Here is a 15,137-nt window from a genome sequence, read left to right on the forward strand (position 1 = left end):
TACTGAAAAACATAAAAAATTACAAAAAATTAATATTATTAAGGTGCCTGAGTTAATCAAAATTCAAAATTGGAGTAGAGGTAAATGATATGTACATATAATCACTGCAGTGATAATTGTAGGTAAGCACCTAGTCTAAAACCTCATGAGAATAGATGAGAGGCACAGAGGTTCATAATTGAAATGTCAAATGACTGAGGGTAATCACCTGGTAGAGATTCTGTTTGCTAAAAGGCTAGATCCTTGTAGATAACAAAGCATTTAAGATAAACGTATGATTATTAAAGATACAAAAGAGCATTGATAAATAAGCCTAAAGGCAAAGCCAATTGTAGATAAATAGAAGGTTTGCGGGAAAGTTGAATAGGGAATAGGTAAGTTTCAGAAGTTGCTCTAACACTTCTGCTGTTTGTGATCAGAGGTCACAATCTTACTGCACCTGATATTCCCAAGAGGTCACCCTACTAGGTACTGATCAGGCTTATCAGCGCTTAGCTTCCAAGGTCGGATGAGATTGGGCGTTGCTGCTGAAATATGGCAGTAATAAACACTAGGACACAAATGAGAGAGTGTAATGAGTAGTGAGCAACAAGGTACTTCTGCTGTCCAGTTTCTAGCGCAGATTCTCTGTTGCTGTGAGCATTGCAGAGAGTGGTCTCGCATCTGGATGAGAGGGTACTAAAAGTAGAAGTGAGATATGCTCAGAATAGGGAGGAAACCCTGCCTTCTGCTGTCCACTGTCTTATATAGATATATAGCGGACAGTGGATGAGAGAGGTGGGTTAGGCTTACCTATTGAAAAAAAGGGGGTGGTGGGAAAATTAGAAGAAGGAGAAGAAATGGTAATGTGGTGAGATCACAAATTAACAAAAAATTAAGTAAATTATGAAATAAAACAATCATGAAATCAACGATTAATTGGAAAAAGGAAAGTAAACACAGGCTGCTGTTATGAACCACAGGTAGTGGTTCATTTCTATTTTATGTTTATTTAGTTGTCTTGCATGCCAGGATTTCCCATTGCTCTGTTTTAGATTACTCTTGTCTGCTGCCGCTGGTGAGTCTGTGCAATTGCAGCTTGTTCCCATGTGTTCAGCCTCATCTGGCTGCTAATTGCATCTTGTCAGCTTGGAGTCCTGCAATAGGCCAGCTGCACTGGATTATTAATTAGGCCTCTCTGTTATATGCTGGCTGATTGCAGTTCGCAGATGCTGGTGATATTTCTGGGTTTTCAGTCTGCTTGAGTTCTGAGCTTGGTTCCTGCTAGTTCCTGAGCTTCCTGAATGCTGAATCTGTTTGCTGAAAGTGTTTCCAGTCCTGCTGTATCCGGTCGTTCCTGTTCTCAGTTGTCCTGTACTCGGAAGTCGTCATCTGTTCCTGGAGTCCTGACCGAGCACCTTTGAACATCCAGTGGTGTTCGTGAGTCACGGCGTAGCCGTGTGTTGCGGCTTGGGCCGCTTAATTATTTATCTTTTATTATTTGTGTTCCGGAGCTTTTGCGGAGGATTCCGCTCCCACAGATCCACTCTGGTATCCAGCGGTGCTGGGTAGGAGTACGGACTAGTGGATTTTGGTTGTCCTTTTCCCTGGCGGGTTACCGCACATACCTCAGGTTTAGTCAGTTAGCTTGTAGCCCCTGGCCTGGTTGTTTAGTCAGAGGGCCCCTTGTTATCACCCTGTCTCGGATTTCCCTTTGTCTCCCATTAAGACCTGAGGGGGCATCGGAGTTGGGCAGACATAATCCGCCCTTCAAACGCGGCTGCCATGGGCTCAAGCAACCATAGTCTCGCAGGGGATTTCTGACCACACGGGCGAGACAACGGAGTTAGGACGCCAGGGGCTATTCCCTTTCCATTCCCCTTTCCCAGCATTACGTCCTGGTGCTCTGGACTCGCTTCATAACATCTCCCTTGTTCTGAGCACCAGGAACCTAACATTATCACCAGCCATACCACAAAAAAGAAATAAAACTTTTTTTTTCTTTTTTGGCCCAGTCCAGTGTCTAGTCTAGAATCCAGTCCGGTGTTTTGAATCCAGTCCGGTGTTTTGAATCCAGTCCGGTGTGTTTAGAATCCAGTCCGGTGTGTTTAGAATCCAGTCCGGTGTGTTTAGAATCCAGTCCGGTGTTTAGAATCCAGTCCGGTGTTTAGAATCCAGTCCGGTGTTTAAAAAAAAAAAAAAAAAGTCTTGTTTTGTTTAGCAAAATTTAGTCTTGCCTTGCCTTGCCTTGCCTTGTCTTGCCTTGTCTTGCCTTGCCTTGCCTTGTCTTGCCTTGCCTTGTCTTGCCTTGTCTTGTCTAGTTTTAAATCCTCCTATGTCTACTATGCAAGCCCTGCAGGCATCTCTCGCAGCTCTGAACTCTGTATTCAGTGCTTTGAGACCAGAGCGACTAGAAGTTTTGCAGCAATCCCTAAAGCAACTGCAAAACCTTCTGACTAAAATCTTGCTCATTTTGCCAGAAGTCGTTGAGAGTACATCTATCTCTAAAGAGATGCCCAGAGTGCTGGAGCGGTACCCGATGCCCAGAGTGCTGGAGCGGTACCCGATGCCCTAGCTTATAGAGGGACATCAAATATTATAGTTCAGGTGTCCATATCGGAAGGGGTCTCAGAAGCTGTTACCCCAGGTAGGGACTTGAAAAGCGCAACCCTAGAAAGGGTCTCTAAAACCATAGTTCTTGAGGGGAACTCGAGAAGCAAAACCCCAGAAGGGATCTTTGAAGTAATATCCCCAAGTGGGGTCTCGAGAGACGCAGCCCCAAAGAAGGGTCTAGAAGTCGCTTCCCCAGGAAAGAACTTAAGAAGCATAGCATTAGTGGAGGATCTGAACGTTATTGCTTCAGCAAAAGTCCCGGAAGTCATAGTCCCGGGAGAACTTTCGATAATTATCGACTCAGAGAGGGAGGCCGATGGCCCGATCCCAGTCAGGGAGGCCAACGGCCCGGTCCCAGTAAAAGAATCCGAGGTGCTGGCCCCAGCGGGGTTCTCGGAGGCCACTGCCCCAGCGGGGTTCTCGGAGGCCACTGCCCCAGCAGGGTTCCCGGACGCCACTGTCCCAGCGGGGTTCCCGGAGGCCACTGTCCCAGCGGGGTTCCCGGAGGCCACTGCCCCAGCGGGGTTCCCGGAGGCCACTGCCCCAGCGGGGTTCCCGGAGGCCACTGCCCCAGCGGGGTTCCCGGAGGCCACTGCCCCAGCAGGGTTCCCGGAGGCCACTGCCCCAGCAGGGTTCCCGGAAGTCACTGCCCCGGGTGGGGTTCAGAAAGTCACTGCCCCGGGTGGGGTTCAGAAAGTCACTGCCCCGGGTGGGGTTCAGAAAGTCACTGCCCCGGGTGGGGTTCAGAAAGTCACTGCCCCGGGTGGGGTTCAGAAAGTCACTGCCCCGGGTGGGGTTCAGAAAGTCACAGCCCCGGGTGGGGTTCAGAGAGTCTCAGCCTCGAGTAAGGTCAATAGTGACCAGGTCCTAGCAAAGCACTCCAGTCAGTCAGATGAGAAGGAAACAGATCCTGACTCTGATATCTCAACATCCATAACCTTTGATGGGGACTTCGCCCAATTTCTGGCGCTTTTCAAACACTATTACACTATTATGTTGTCTAGACCATTTCTGGGCATCACTTCAGAAAACCTTGGGCTCTATCTGATTTATTCTTTTAGAGGAGAGCCTTCTGAGTGGGCAACCAGCCTAATGAAAGCTGAAGATCCCATTCTTCAGGATCCCCTAGCATTCTGTGATGCAATTGTTAAAAGATACGGTTCCAAAGAAATTGGTTCAGGTTCCTCTAAGTCACCCGTCTTGTCTGCTGAGAGTCCACCAAATACTGTAAACTCTGCACAAGAGTCCCAGCCCGATGTTTTGACTGCAGGATGTGCTTTTTTGACTTCTTCTTCTTCTAATAATAGTACTTTACCAGAAAGTTCAGCTCCCAAGGGTAAGAAACCTGTCTCTGATTTGAACGCAGCCTTGCTGGGTGGTACCATCAGTTCAGACAATGTTTGGGGAATTACCTTGGTCAGACCTAAAGAGCTTTGTAAAAAGAAGAAGAAGAAAAAGAAATAATTTTTTGACTCTTGCCTTGATTTAAAAAAAAAAAAAAAAAAAAGAGATTTTTTTTTTCTCCTTGTCTTGTGTCCTGTGGCCACCGTTAGGGGGAGGGCACTGTTACAAGTTGTTGCTACAGCTTGTTTTTGTTTTCTTGTCTGTTAGACCAGTGTGTCAGGTTTTTGTTTTTTTTTGTATCCCTTGTTCTGGATAGTCTGAATTTTGGGGTCTTTTAACCCCTCCTCAAGGGGGGGGTAATGTTATGAGCCACGGCTGTGGCTCATTCCTGTTTTGCATTTTTGTTATGTATTTTATGTTATACTTCTGTTTATGTTCCCCGTGGGTGTCATGGGGTGCTCGGAGCTCACCCTTAAGGAGGGGATACTGTTATGAACCACAGATAGTGGTTCATTTCTATTTTATGTTTATTTAGTTGTCTTGCATGCCAGGATTTCCCATTGCTCTGTTTTAGATTACTCTTGTCTGCTGCCGCTGGTGAGTCTGTGCAATTGCAGCTTGTTCCCATGTGTTCAGCCTCATCTGGCTGCTAATTGCATCTTGTCAGCTTGGAGTCCTGCAATAGGCCAGCTGCACTGGATTATTAATTAGGCCTCTCTGTTATATGCTGGCTGATTGCAGTTCGCAGATGCTGGTGATATTTCTGGGTTTTCAGTCTGCTTGAGTTCTGAGCTTGGTTCCTGCTAGTTCCTGAGCTTCCTGAATGCTGAATCTGTTTGCTGAAAGTGTTTCCAGTCCTGCTGTATCCGGTCGTTCCTGTTCTCAGTTGTCCTGTACTCGGAAGTCGTCATCTGTTCCTGGAGTCCTGACCGAGCACCTTTGAACATCCAGTGGTGTTCGTGAGTCACGGCGTAGCCGTGTGTTGCGGCTTGGGCCGCTTAATTATTTATCTTTTATTATTTGTGTTCCGGAGCTTTTGCGGAGGATTCCGCTCCCACAGATCCACTCTGGTATCCAGCGGTGCTGGGTAGGAGTACGGACTAGTGGATTTTGGTTGTCCTTTTCCCTGGCGGGTTACCGCACATACCTCAGGTTTAGTCAGTTAGCTTGTAGCCCCTGGCCTGGTTGTTTAGTCAGAGGGCCCCTTGTTATCACCCTGTCTCGGATTTCCCTTTGTCTCCCATTAAGACCTGAGGGGGCATCGGAGTTGGGCAGACATAATCCGCCCTTCAAACGCGGCTGCCATGGGCTCAAGCAACCATAGTCTCGCAGGGGATTTCTGACCACACGGGCGAGACAACGGAGTTAGGACGCCAGGGGCTATTCCCTTTCCATTCCCCTTTCCCAGCATTACGTCCTGGTGCTCTGGACTCGCTTCATAACATCTCCCTTGTTCTGAGCACCAGGAACCTAACAGCTGCATGGTAAAGGCTTACCAAAATGGGTATAAGACCCTGTTTATGCAGAAAGGATTCTGCAAAAAAGTATTACATTTAAAAGTAAATACCAGAAAATGGTTTAGAGCAATAATTAAGGATCAAAAATGGCAAACATGGAAAAAAACAATATTGATTATATATCAGTATCAGTTAAATAACTGGAGTCCAAATGGGCACATACAATACCAGGAAGTCCCAAAAAGTGATCTGAGCTAGAAAGAGTTCAGCATCACTGAGCACAGACGGACCGTTTCACCAGGGTGGCTTGTTCACTGTGTCAGGGCATAAGGAAAAAGCTGCTGTATTTAAGGCAGAGGAGGGAGGGAACTGAGAGGGCTTAACATCACTAGGGATTCCGATTGGTGGAAGTCCATAGTGACATCACCCTCATTTTAAATAGGGAGTTGTGCTGATGAAAAAAAGGGAAACATCAAAGACATCAGAAACAGCAGAAGGCTGGCGAATGTTCTTACACCTGAAAGTGTAAATATAAAGTCATGAGGAGGTGGCTGCCGTATGAATAGTTCATTGAGATGTTCTGTTTATCGGGATCCCACGATCGCGTCAGACCGGAAGTGTCGTTCTTGGCCGGAAGTCATGTGGTCGCGTGCGTTCCGGAGTTTGCGTTTCAACTGGACGTCAGGCCGGAAGTAAAGTCATCCGTTTATGCTATGAGGCTGGAGTTGCTAGGTAACCGTTGTTAAATGGCCGGATATACGGAAAAAAGGTTTTATCACGGCTGGAAGTGTTGCAATGCACTGTTAGTAGCTCATCTTATTGCCATAGTATGCATTAGTGTGGTGGATCTTCATGGCTTGGGTCACATAGGAAACACTGAAAAAATATAGAAAAAATAATAATAATAATAATAATAATGATAAATAAATAAATAAATGGAAATATTGGATCTCCTAAAAACCGGGAGAGGGGAGAGAGACAAAGTGGTTAGTTAGAGTATAGGTTGCGGATGACACACTTATCGAGTACCACAGTCGATTTGTAAACTCCCCTATGGTATATGACCCATTTCCATAATAGCAAGGAGAGTGGGCTTCCCTGGGTGCGACTTATAACCATCAGATGACAAAAACTCCAAATGCTTCCATATGCAGTTCATATATATACACCATATCATGGATGCACCGTGTGAAGTTTATACATGCTTTGCAACACATCAAAAAGGACTGATTGTCATCCCAGTGTTGTTTGTATGTGCTTCAAATCACAAAACTTGTTCAAATGTATCCAGAAGTGAAAGTGTCATCCCAGTGTGGAGTTTGTATATGCTTCAAACCACAAAAATTGAATATGCAGTCACTTACTCTCAAGAGATGATAATAACCCCCTATGGGAGTTAATGCACAATTTAGAATAACCTATATCATTATTATATGTACAGCATAAAAAATAATAATAATTGTCCTCAAATCACAGCTGGAAATAAATGACCTGTATCTTTCTCCATAAAGAATACCCTTTAATTGAAAAAGTGCATCAATAGAGGCCACTTCATAGATGAATTTCCTTGATTGGAAATGGAAAGATACCGAGGTATAGGAAGGTGCAGACCTTCTGCTGTCTCAAACATCTGCATATAGCATTGAATGTCAGGATGAGAGGGGTCTGCCTCCTTCACAGCGGTATTGAGATAGGAGAAATAGAGGTACCTACTTCTGCTTTTCCAATGTTGCTGCTCAGAGCCCTCTGTTACTACAGCATTGCAGAGTAGCCCGGCTGCTGGAATGAGAGAGTGTGTACATGGAAAGAAAATCACACAGTTATCCAATGGAGATAAAGGAGAGGCTAGTACCAAAGTACTTGAAGGGTTGAACCCTCTGCTTTCCCCATATCTGCTATCAGCATCGAATATTGGGATGAATAATTATTTAGATGTCTTCATTAAGAATCTTTAAATTTAGACTTAGTATCGTTGGTCATTCCCTGAACAGTTTTCTACAATCTGTGTATTAATCTATGTTCATCATTACCACATTTTTCCTGTGCGGAACCAAACCAAATTTCTGTTAGCTCTGTGTCACTGCAAGTGTCCATTCCATATCTGTGCTGCATTTTTGTGAGCAGTATATATTACAGTGAAGCATTTTGGTGACTAACAGTATATAGTTGTACAGTACATTAGACCATTGCTTTAGTATCTTGCAGCTCTGTGTCACTGCAAGTATACATTCCATACATGTGCTGCATTTCTGTAAGCAGTATATATTACAGTGCAGCATTTTGGTGACCAACAGTATATAGTTGTACAGTACATTAGGATATTGCTGTAGTATCTTTCAGTTCTGTGTCACTGCAAGTATCCATTCCATATCTGTACTGCGTTTCTGTGAGCAGAAATATAGTATTACAGTGCAGCATTTTGGTGATTAACAGTATATAGTTGTACAGTAGGCCATTGCTGTAGTATCTTGCAGCTCTGTGTCACTGCAAGTATCCATTCCAAATCTGTGCTGCATTTTTGTGAGCAGTATATATAGTATTACAGTGCAGCATTTTGGTGACCAACAGTATATAGTTGTACAGTACATTTGGCCATTGCTGTAGTATCTTGCAGCTCTTTGTCACTGCAAGTGTCCAGTCCATATCTGTGCTGCATTTTTGTGAGCAGTATATATAGTATTACAGTGCAGCATTTTGGTGACCAACAGTATACAGTTGTACAGTAGGACATTGCTTTAGTATCTTGCAGCTCTGTGTCACTTCAAGAATCCATTCCATATCTGTGCTGCATTTTTGTGAGCTGTTTATATAGTATTACAGTGCAGCATTTTGGTGAACAACAGTATATAGTTGTACAGTAGGCCATTGCTGTATCTTGCAGGTATTTGTCACTGCAAGTATCCATTCCATATCTGTGCTGCATTTTTGTGAGCACTATAGTATTACAGTGCAGCATTTTGGTGACCAACAGTATATAGTTGTACAGTAGGCCATTGCTTTTTATTGCAGCTGTGTGTCACTGCAAGTATCCATTCCGTATATGTGCTGCATTTTTGTGAGCAGTATATATAGTATTCCAGTTCAGCATTTTGGTGACCAACAGTATATAGTTGTACAGTAGGCCATTGCTTTATATTGCAGCTCTGTGTCACTGCAAGTATCCATTCCATATCTGTGCTGCATTTTTGTGAGCAGTATATATAGTATTACAGTGCAGCATTTTGGTGACCAACAGTATATAATTGTACAGTAGGCAATTGCTGTCTCTTGCAGCTCTGTGTCACTGCAAGTGTCCATTCCATATCTGTGCTGCATTTTTGTGAGCAGTATATATTACAGTGAAGCATTTTGGTGACTAACAGTATATAGTTGTACAGTACATTAGACCATTGCTTTAGTATCTTGCAGCTCTGTGTCACTGCAAGTATACATTCCATACATGTGCTGCATTTCTGTGAGCAGTATATATTACAGTGCAGCATTTTGGTGACCAACAGTATATAGTTGTACAGTACATTAGGATATTGCTGTAGTATCTTTCAGTTCTGTGTCACTGCAAGTATCCATTCCATATCTGTACTGCGTTTCTGTGAGCAGAAATATAGTATTACAGTGCAGCATTTTGGTGATTAACAGTATATAGTTGTACAGTAGGCCATTGCTGTAGTATCTTGCAGCTCTGTGTCACTGCAAGTGTCCAGTCCATATATGTGCTGCATTTTTGTGAGCAGTATATATAGTATTACAGTGCAGCATTTTGGTGACCAACAGTATACAGTTGTACAGTAGGACATTGCTTTAGTATCTTGCAGCTCTGTGTCACTTCAAGAATCCATTCCATATCTGTGCTGCATTTTTGTGAGCTGTTTATATAGTATTACAGTGCAGCATTTTGGTGAACAACAGTATATAGTTGTACAGTAGGCCATTGCTGTATCTTGCAGGTATTTGTCACTGCAAGTATCCATTCCAGATCTGTGCTGCATTTTTGTGAGCACTATAGTATTACAGTGCAGCATTTTGGTGACCAACAGTATATAGTTGTACAGTAGGCCATTGCTTTTTATTGCAGCTGTGTGTCACTGCAAGTATCCATTCCATATATGTGCTGCATTTTTGTGAGCAGTATATATAGTATTCCAGTTCAGCATTTTGGTGACCAACAGTATATAGTTGTACAGTAGGCCATTGCTTTATATTGCAGCTCTGTGTCACTGCAAGTATCCATTCCGTATATGTGCTGCATTTTTGTGAGCAGTATATATAGTATTACAGTGCAGCATTTTGGTGACCAACAGTATCTAGTTGTACAGTAGGCCATTGCTGTATCTTGCAGGTCTTTGTCACTGCAAGTATCCATTCCATATCTGTGCTGCATTTTTGTGAGCAGTATATATAGTATTACAGTGCAGCATTTTGGTGACCAACAATATATAGTCGTACAGTAGGCCATTGCTGTAGTATCTTGCAGCTCTGTGTCACTGCAAGTATCCATTCCAAATCTGTGTTGCCTTTTTGTGAGTAGTATATATAGTATTATAGTGCAGCATTTTGGTGACCAACAGTTTATAGTTGTACAGTACATTTGGCCATTGCTGTAGTATCTTGCAGCTCTTTGTCACTGCAAGTGTCCAGTCCATATCTGTGCTGCATTTTTGTGAGCAGTATATATAGTATTACAGTGCAGCATTTTGGTGACCAACAGTATATAGTTGTACAGTAGGACATTGCTTTAGTATCTCAGCTCTGTGTCACTGCAAGAATCCATTCCATATCTGTGCTGCATTTTTGTGAGCTGTTTATATAGTATTACAGTGCAGCATTTTGGTGACCAACAGTATATAGTTGTACAGTAGGCCATTGTTGTATCTTGCAGGTATTTGTCACTGCAAGTATCCATTCCATATCTGTGCTGCATTTTTGTGAGCACTATAGTATTACAGTGCAGCATTTTGGTGACCAACAGTACATAGTTGTACAGTAGGCCATTGCTTTATATTGCAGCTCTGTGTCACTGCAAGTATCCATTCCATATACAGGTTGAGTATCCCATATCCAAATATTCCGAAATACGGAATATTCCGAAATACGGACTTTTTTGAGTGAGACTGAGATAGTGAAACCGTTGTGTTTTGATGGCTCAATGTACACAAACTTTGTTTAATACTCAAAGTTATTAAAAATATTGTATTAAATGACCTTCAGGCTGTGTGTATAAGGTGTATATGAAACATAAATGAATTGTGTGAATGTACACACACTTTGTTTAATGCACAAAGTTATAAAAAATATTGGCTAAAATGACCTTCAGGCTGTGTATAAGGTGTATATAAAACATAAATGCATTCTGTGCTTAGACTTGGGTCCTATAGCCATGATATCTCATTATGGTATGCAATTATTCCAAAATACGGAAAAATCCGATATCCAAAATTCCTCTGGTCCCAAGCATTTTGGATAAGGGATACTCAACCTGCTATGTGCTGCATTTTTGTGAGCTGTTTATATAGTATTACAGTGCAGCATTTTGGTGAACAACAGTATATAGTTGTACAGTAGGCCATTGCTGTATCTTGCAGGTATTTGTCACTGCAAGTATCCATTCCAGATCTGTGCTGCATTTTTGTGAGCACTATAGTATTACAGTGCAGCATTTTGGTGACCAACAGTATATAGTTGTACAGTACATTTGGCCATTGCTGTAGTATCTTGCAGCTCTTTGTCACTGCAAGTGTCCAGTCCATATCTGTGCTACATTTTTGTGAGCAGTATATATAGTATTACAGTGCAGCATTTTGGTGACCAACGGTATATAGTTGTACAGTAGGACATTGCTTTAGTATCTTGCAGCTCTGTGTCACTGCAAGAATCCATTCCATATCTGTGCTGCATTTTTTTGAGCTGTTTATATAGTATTACAGTGCAGCATTTTGGTGACCGACAGTATATAGTTGTACAGTAGGCCATTGTTGTATCTTGCAGGTATTTGTCACTGCAAGTATCCATTCCATATCTGTGCTGCATTTTTGTGAGCACTATAGTATTACAGTGCAGCATTTTGGTGACCAACAGTATATAGTTGTACAGTAGGCCATTGCTTTATATTGCAGCTCTGTGTCACTGCAAGTATCCATTCCATATATGTGCTGCATTTTTGTGAGCCGTATATATAGTGTTATAGTGCAGCATTTTGGTGACCAACAGTATCTAGTTGTACAGTAGGCCATTGCTGTATCTTGCCGTTCTTTGTCACTGCAAGTATCCATTCCATATCTGTGCTGCATTTTTGTGAGCAGTATATATAGTATTACAGTGCAACACTTTGGTGACTAACAGTATATAGTTGTGCAGTAGGACATTGGTGTACCTTGCAGCTTTGTGTCACTGCAAGTATCCATTCCATATCTGTGCTGCATTTTTGTGAGCAGTATATATAGTATTACAGTGCAGCATTTTGGTGACCAACAGTATATAGTTGTACAGTACATTAGACCATTGCTTTAGTATCTTGCAGCTCTGCGTCACTGCAAGTATACATTCCATACATGTGCTGCATTTCTGTGAGCAGTATAAATTACAGTGCAGCATTTTGGTGACCAACAGTATATAGTTGTACAGTAGGCCATTGCTTTATATTGCAGCTCTGTGTCACTGCAAGTATCCATTCCATATCTGTGCTGCATTTTTGTGAGCAGTATATATAGTATTACAGTGCAGCATTTTGGTGACCAACAGTATATAGTTGTACAGTACATTAGACCATTGCTGAAGTATCTTGCAGCTCTGTGTCACTGCAAGTATACATTCCATATATGTGTTGCATTTCTGTGAGCAGTATATATTACAGTGCAGCATTTTGGTGACCAACAGTATCTAGTTGTACAGTAGGACATTGCTTTAGTATCTTGCAGCTCTGTGTCACTGCAAGAATCCATTCCATATCTGTGCTGCATTTTTGTGAGCTGTTTATATAGTATTACAGTGCAGCATTTTGGTGACCAACAGTATATAGTTGTACAGTAGGCCATTGCTGTATCTTGCAGCTCTGTGTCACTGCAAGTATCCATTCCGTATATGTGCTGCATTTTTGTGAGCTGTTTATATAGTATTACAGTGCATCATTTTGGTGACCAACAGTATATAGTTGTACAGTAGGCCATTGTTGTATCTTGCAGCTCTGTGTCACTGCAAGTATCCATTCCAAATCTGTGCTGCATTTTTGTGAGCAGAATATATATAGTATTACAGTGCAGCATTTTGGTTACCAACAGTATCTAGTTGTACAGTAGGCCATTGCTTTATATTGCAGCTCTGTGTCACTGCAAGTATCCATTCCATATCTGTGCTGCATTTTTGTGAGCAGTATATATAGTATTACAGTGCAGCATTTTGGTGACCAACAATATATAGTCGTACAGTAGGCCATTGCTGTAGTATCTTGCAGCTCTGTGTCACTGCAAGTATCCATTCCAAATCTGTGCTGCATTTTTGTGAGCAGTATATATAGTATTACAGTGCAGCATTTTGGTGACCAACAGTATATAGTTGTACAGTACATTTGGCCATTGCTGTAGTATCTTGCAGCTCTTTGTCACTGCAAGTGTCCAGTCCATATCTGTGCTACATTTTTGTGAGCAGTATATATAGTATTACAGTGCAGCATTTTGGTGACCAACAGTATATAGCTGTACAGTACATTTGGCCATTGCTGTAGTTTCTTGCAGCTCTTTGTCACTGCAAGAATCCATTCCATATCTGTGCTGCATTTTTGTGAGCTATTTATATAGTATTACAGTGCAGCATTTTGGTGACCAACAGTATATAGTTGTACAGTAGGCCATTGTTGTATCTTGCAGGTATTTGTCACTGCAATATCCATCCCATATCTGTGCTGCATTTTTGTGAGCACTATAGTATTACAGTGCAGCATTTTGGTGACCAACAGTACATAGTTGTACAGTAGGCCATTGCTTTATATTGCAGCTCTGTGTCACTGCAAGTATCCATTCCGTATATGTTCTGCATTTTTGTGAGCAGTATATATAGTATTACAGTGCCGCATTTTGGTGACCATAATTATATAGTTGTACAGTAGGCCATTGCTTTATATTGCAGCTCTGTGTCACTGCAAGTATCCATTCCATATATGTGCTGCATTTTTGTGAGCAGTATATATAGTGTTACAGTGCAGCATTTTGGTGACCAACATTATCTAGTTGTACAGTAGGCCATTGCTGTATCTTGCCGTTCTTTGTCACTGCAAGTATCCATTCCATATCTGTGCTGCATTTTTGTGAGCAGTATATATAGTATTACAGTGCAGCACTTTGGTGACCAACAGTATATAGTTGTGCAGTAGGACATTGCTGTATCTTGCAGCTTTGTGTCACAGCAAGTATCCATTCCATATATGTGCTGCATTTTTGTGAGCAGTATATATAGTATTACAGTGCAGCATTTTGGTGACCAACAGTATATAGTTGTACAGTAGGCAATTGCTGTATCTTGCAGCTCTGTGTCACTGCAAGTATCCATTCCATATCTGTGCTGCGTTTTCGTGAGCAGTATATATTACAGTGCAGCATTTTGGTGACCAACAGTATATAGTTGTACAGTACATTAGACCATTGCTTTAGTATCTTGCAGCTCTGTGTCACTGCAAGTATACATTCCATACATGTGCAGCATTTTGGTGACCAACAGTATGTAGTTGTACAGTAAATTAGGATATTGCTGTAGTATCTTTCAGTTCTGTGTCACTGCAAGTATCCATTCCATATCTGTACTGCGTTTCTGTGAGCAGAAATATAGTATTACAGTGCAGCATTTTGGTGACCAACAGTATATAGTTTCACAGTAGGCCATAGCTTTATCTTGCAGCTCTGTGTCACTGCAAGTATCCATTCCATATCTGTGCTGCATTTTTGTGAGCAGTATATATTACAGTGCAGCATTTTGGTGACCAACAGTATATAGTTGTACAGTAGGACATTGCTTTAGTATCTTGCAGCTCTGTGTCACTGCAAGAATCCATTCCATATCTGTGCTGCATTTTTGTGAGCAGTATATATAGTATTACAGTGCAGCATTTTGGTGACCAACAATATATAGTTGTACAGTAGGCCATTGCTGTAGTATCTTGCAGCTCTGTGTCACTGCAAGTATCCATTCCAAATCTGTGCTGCATTTTTGTGAGCAGTATATATAGTATTACAGTGCAGCATTTTGGTGACCAACAGTGTATAGTTGTACAGTACATTTGGCCAATGCTGTAGTATCTTGCAGCTCTTTGTCACTGCAAGTGTCCAGTCCATATATGTGCTGCATTTTTGTGAGCAGTATATATAGTATTACAGTGCAGCATTTTGGTGACCAACAGTATATAGTTGTACAGTAGGCCATTGCTTTATATTGCAGCTCTGTGTCACTGCAAGTATCCATTCCGCATATGTGCTGCATTTTTGTGAGCAGTATATATAGTATTACAGTGCAGCATTTTGGTGACCAACAGTATATAGTTGTACAGTAGGCCATTGCTTTATATTGCAGCTCTGTGTCACTGCAAGTATCCATTCCGTATATGTGCTGCATTTTTGTGAGCAGTATATATAGTATTACAGTGCAGCATTTTGGTGACCAACAGTATCTAGTTGTACAGTAGGCCATTGCTGTATTTTGCAGGTCTTTGTCACTACAAGTATCCATTCCATATCTGTGCTGCATTTTTGTGAGCAGTATATCTAG

At 42.0% G+C, this 15,137-nt stretch overlaps 1 pseudogene; it reads right to left on the reverse strand.

Annotated features, from left to right (window-relative positions):
- Positions 1-427: 427 nt before the first annotated feature.
- Positions 428-546, reverse strand: LOC134912017 (5S ribosomal RNA; annotated as a pseudogene).
- Positions 547-15,137: the final 14,591 nt, after the last annotated feature.

The sequence above is a fragment of the Pseudophryne corroboree genome, chromosome 4, assembly GCF_028390025.1.
Source record: "Pseudophryne corroboree isolate aPseCor3 chromosome 4, aPseCor3.hap2, whole genome shotgun sequence".
NCBI classification, from domain to species: Eukaryota; Metazoa; Chordata; class Amphibia; order Anura; family Myobatrachidae; genus Pseudophryne; species Pseudophryne corroboree.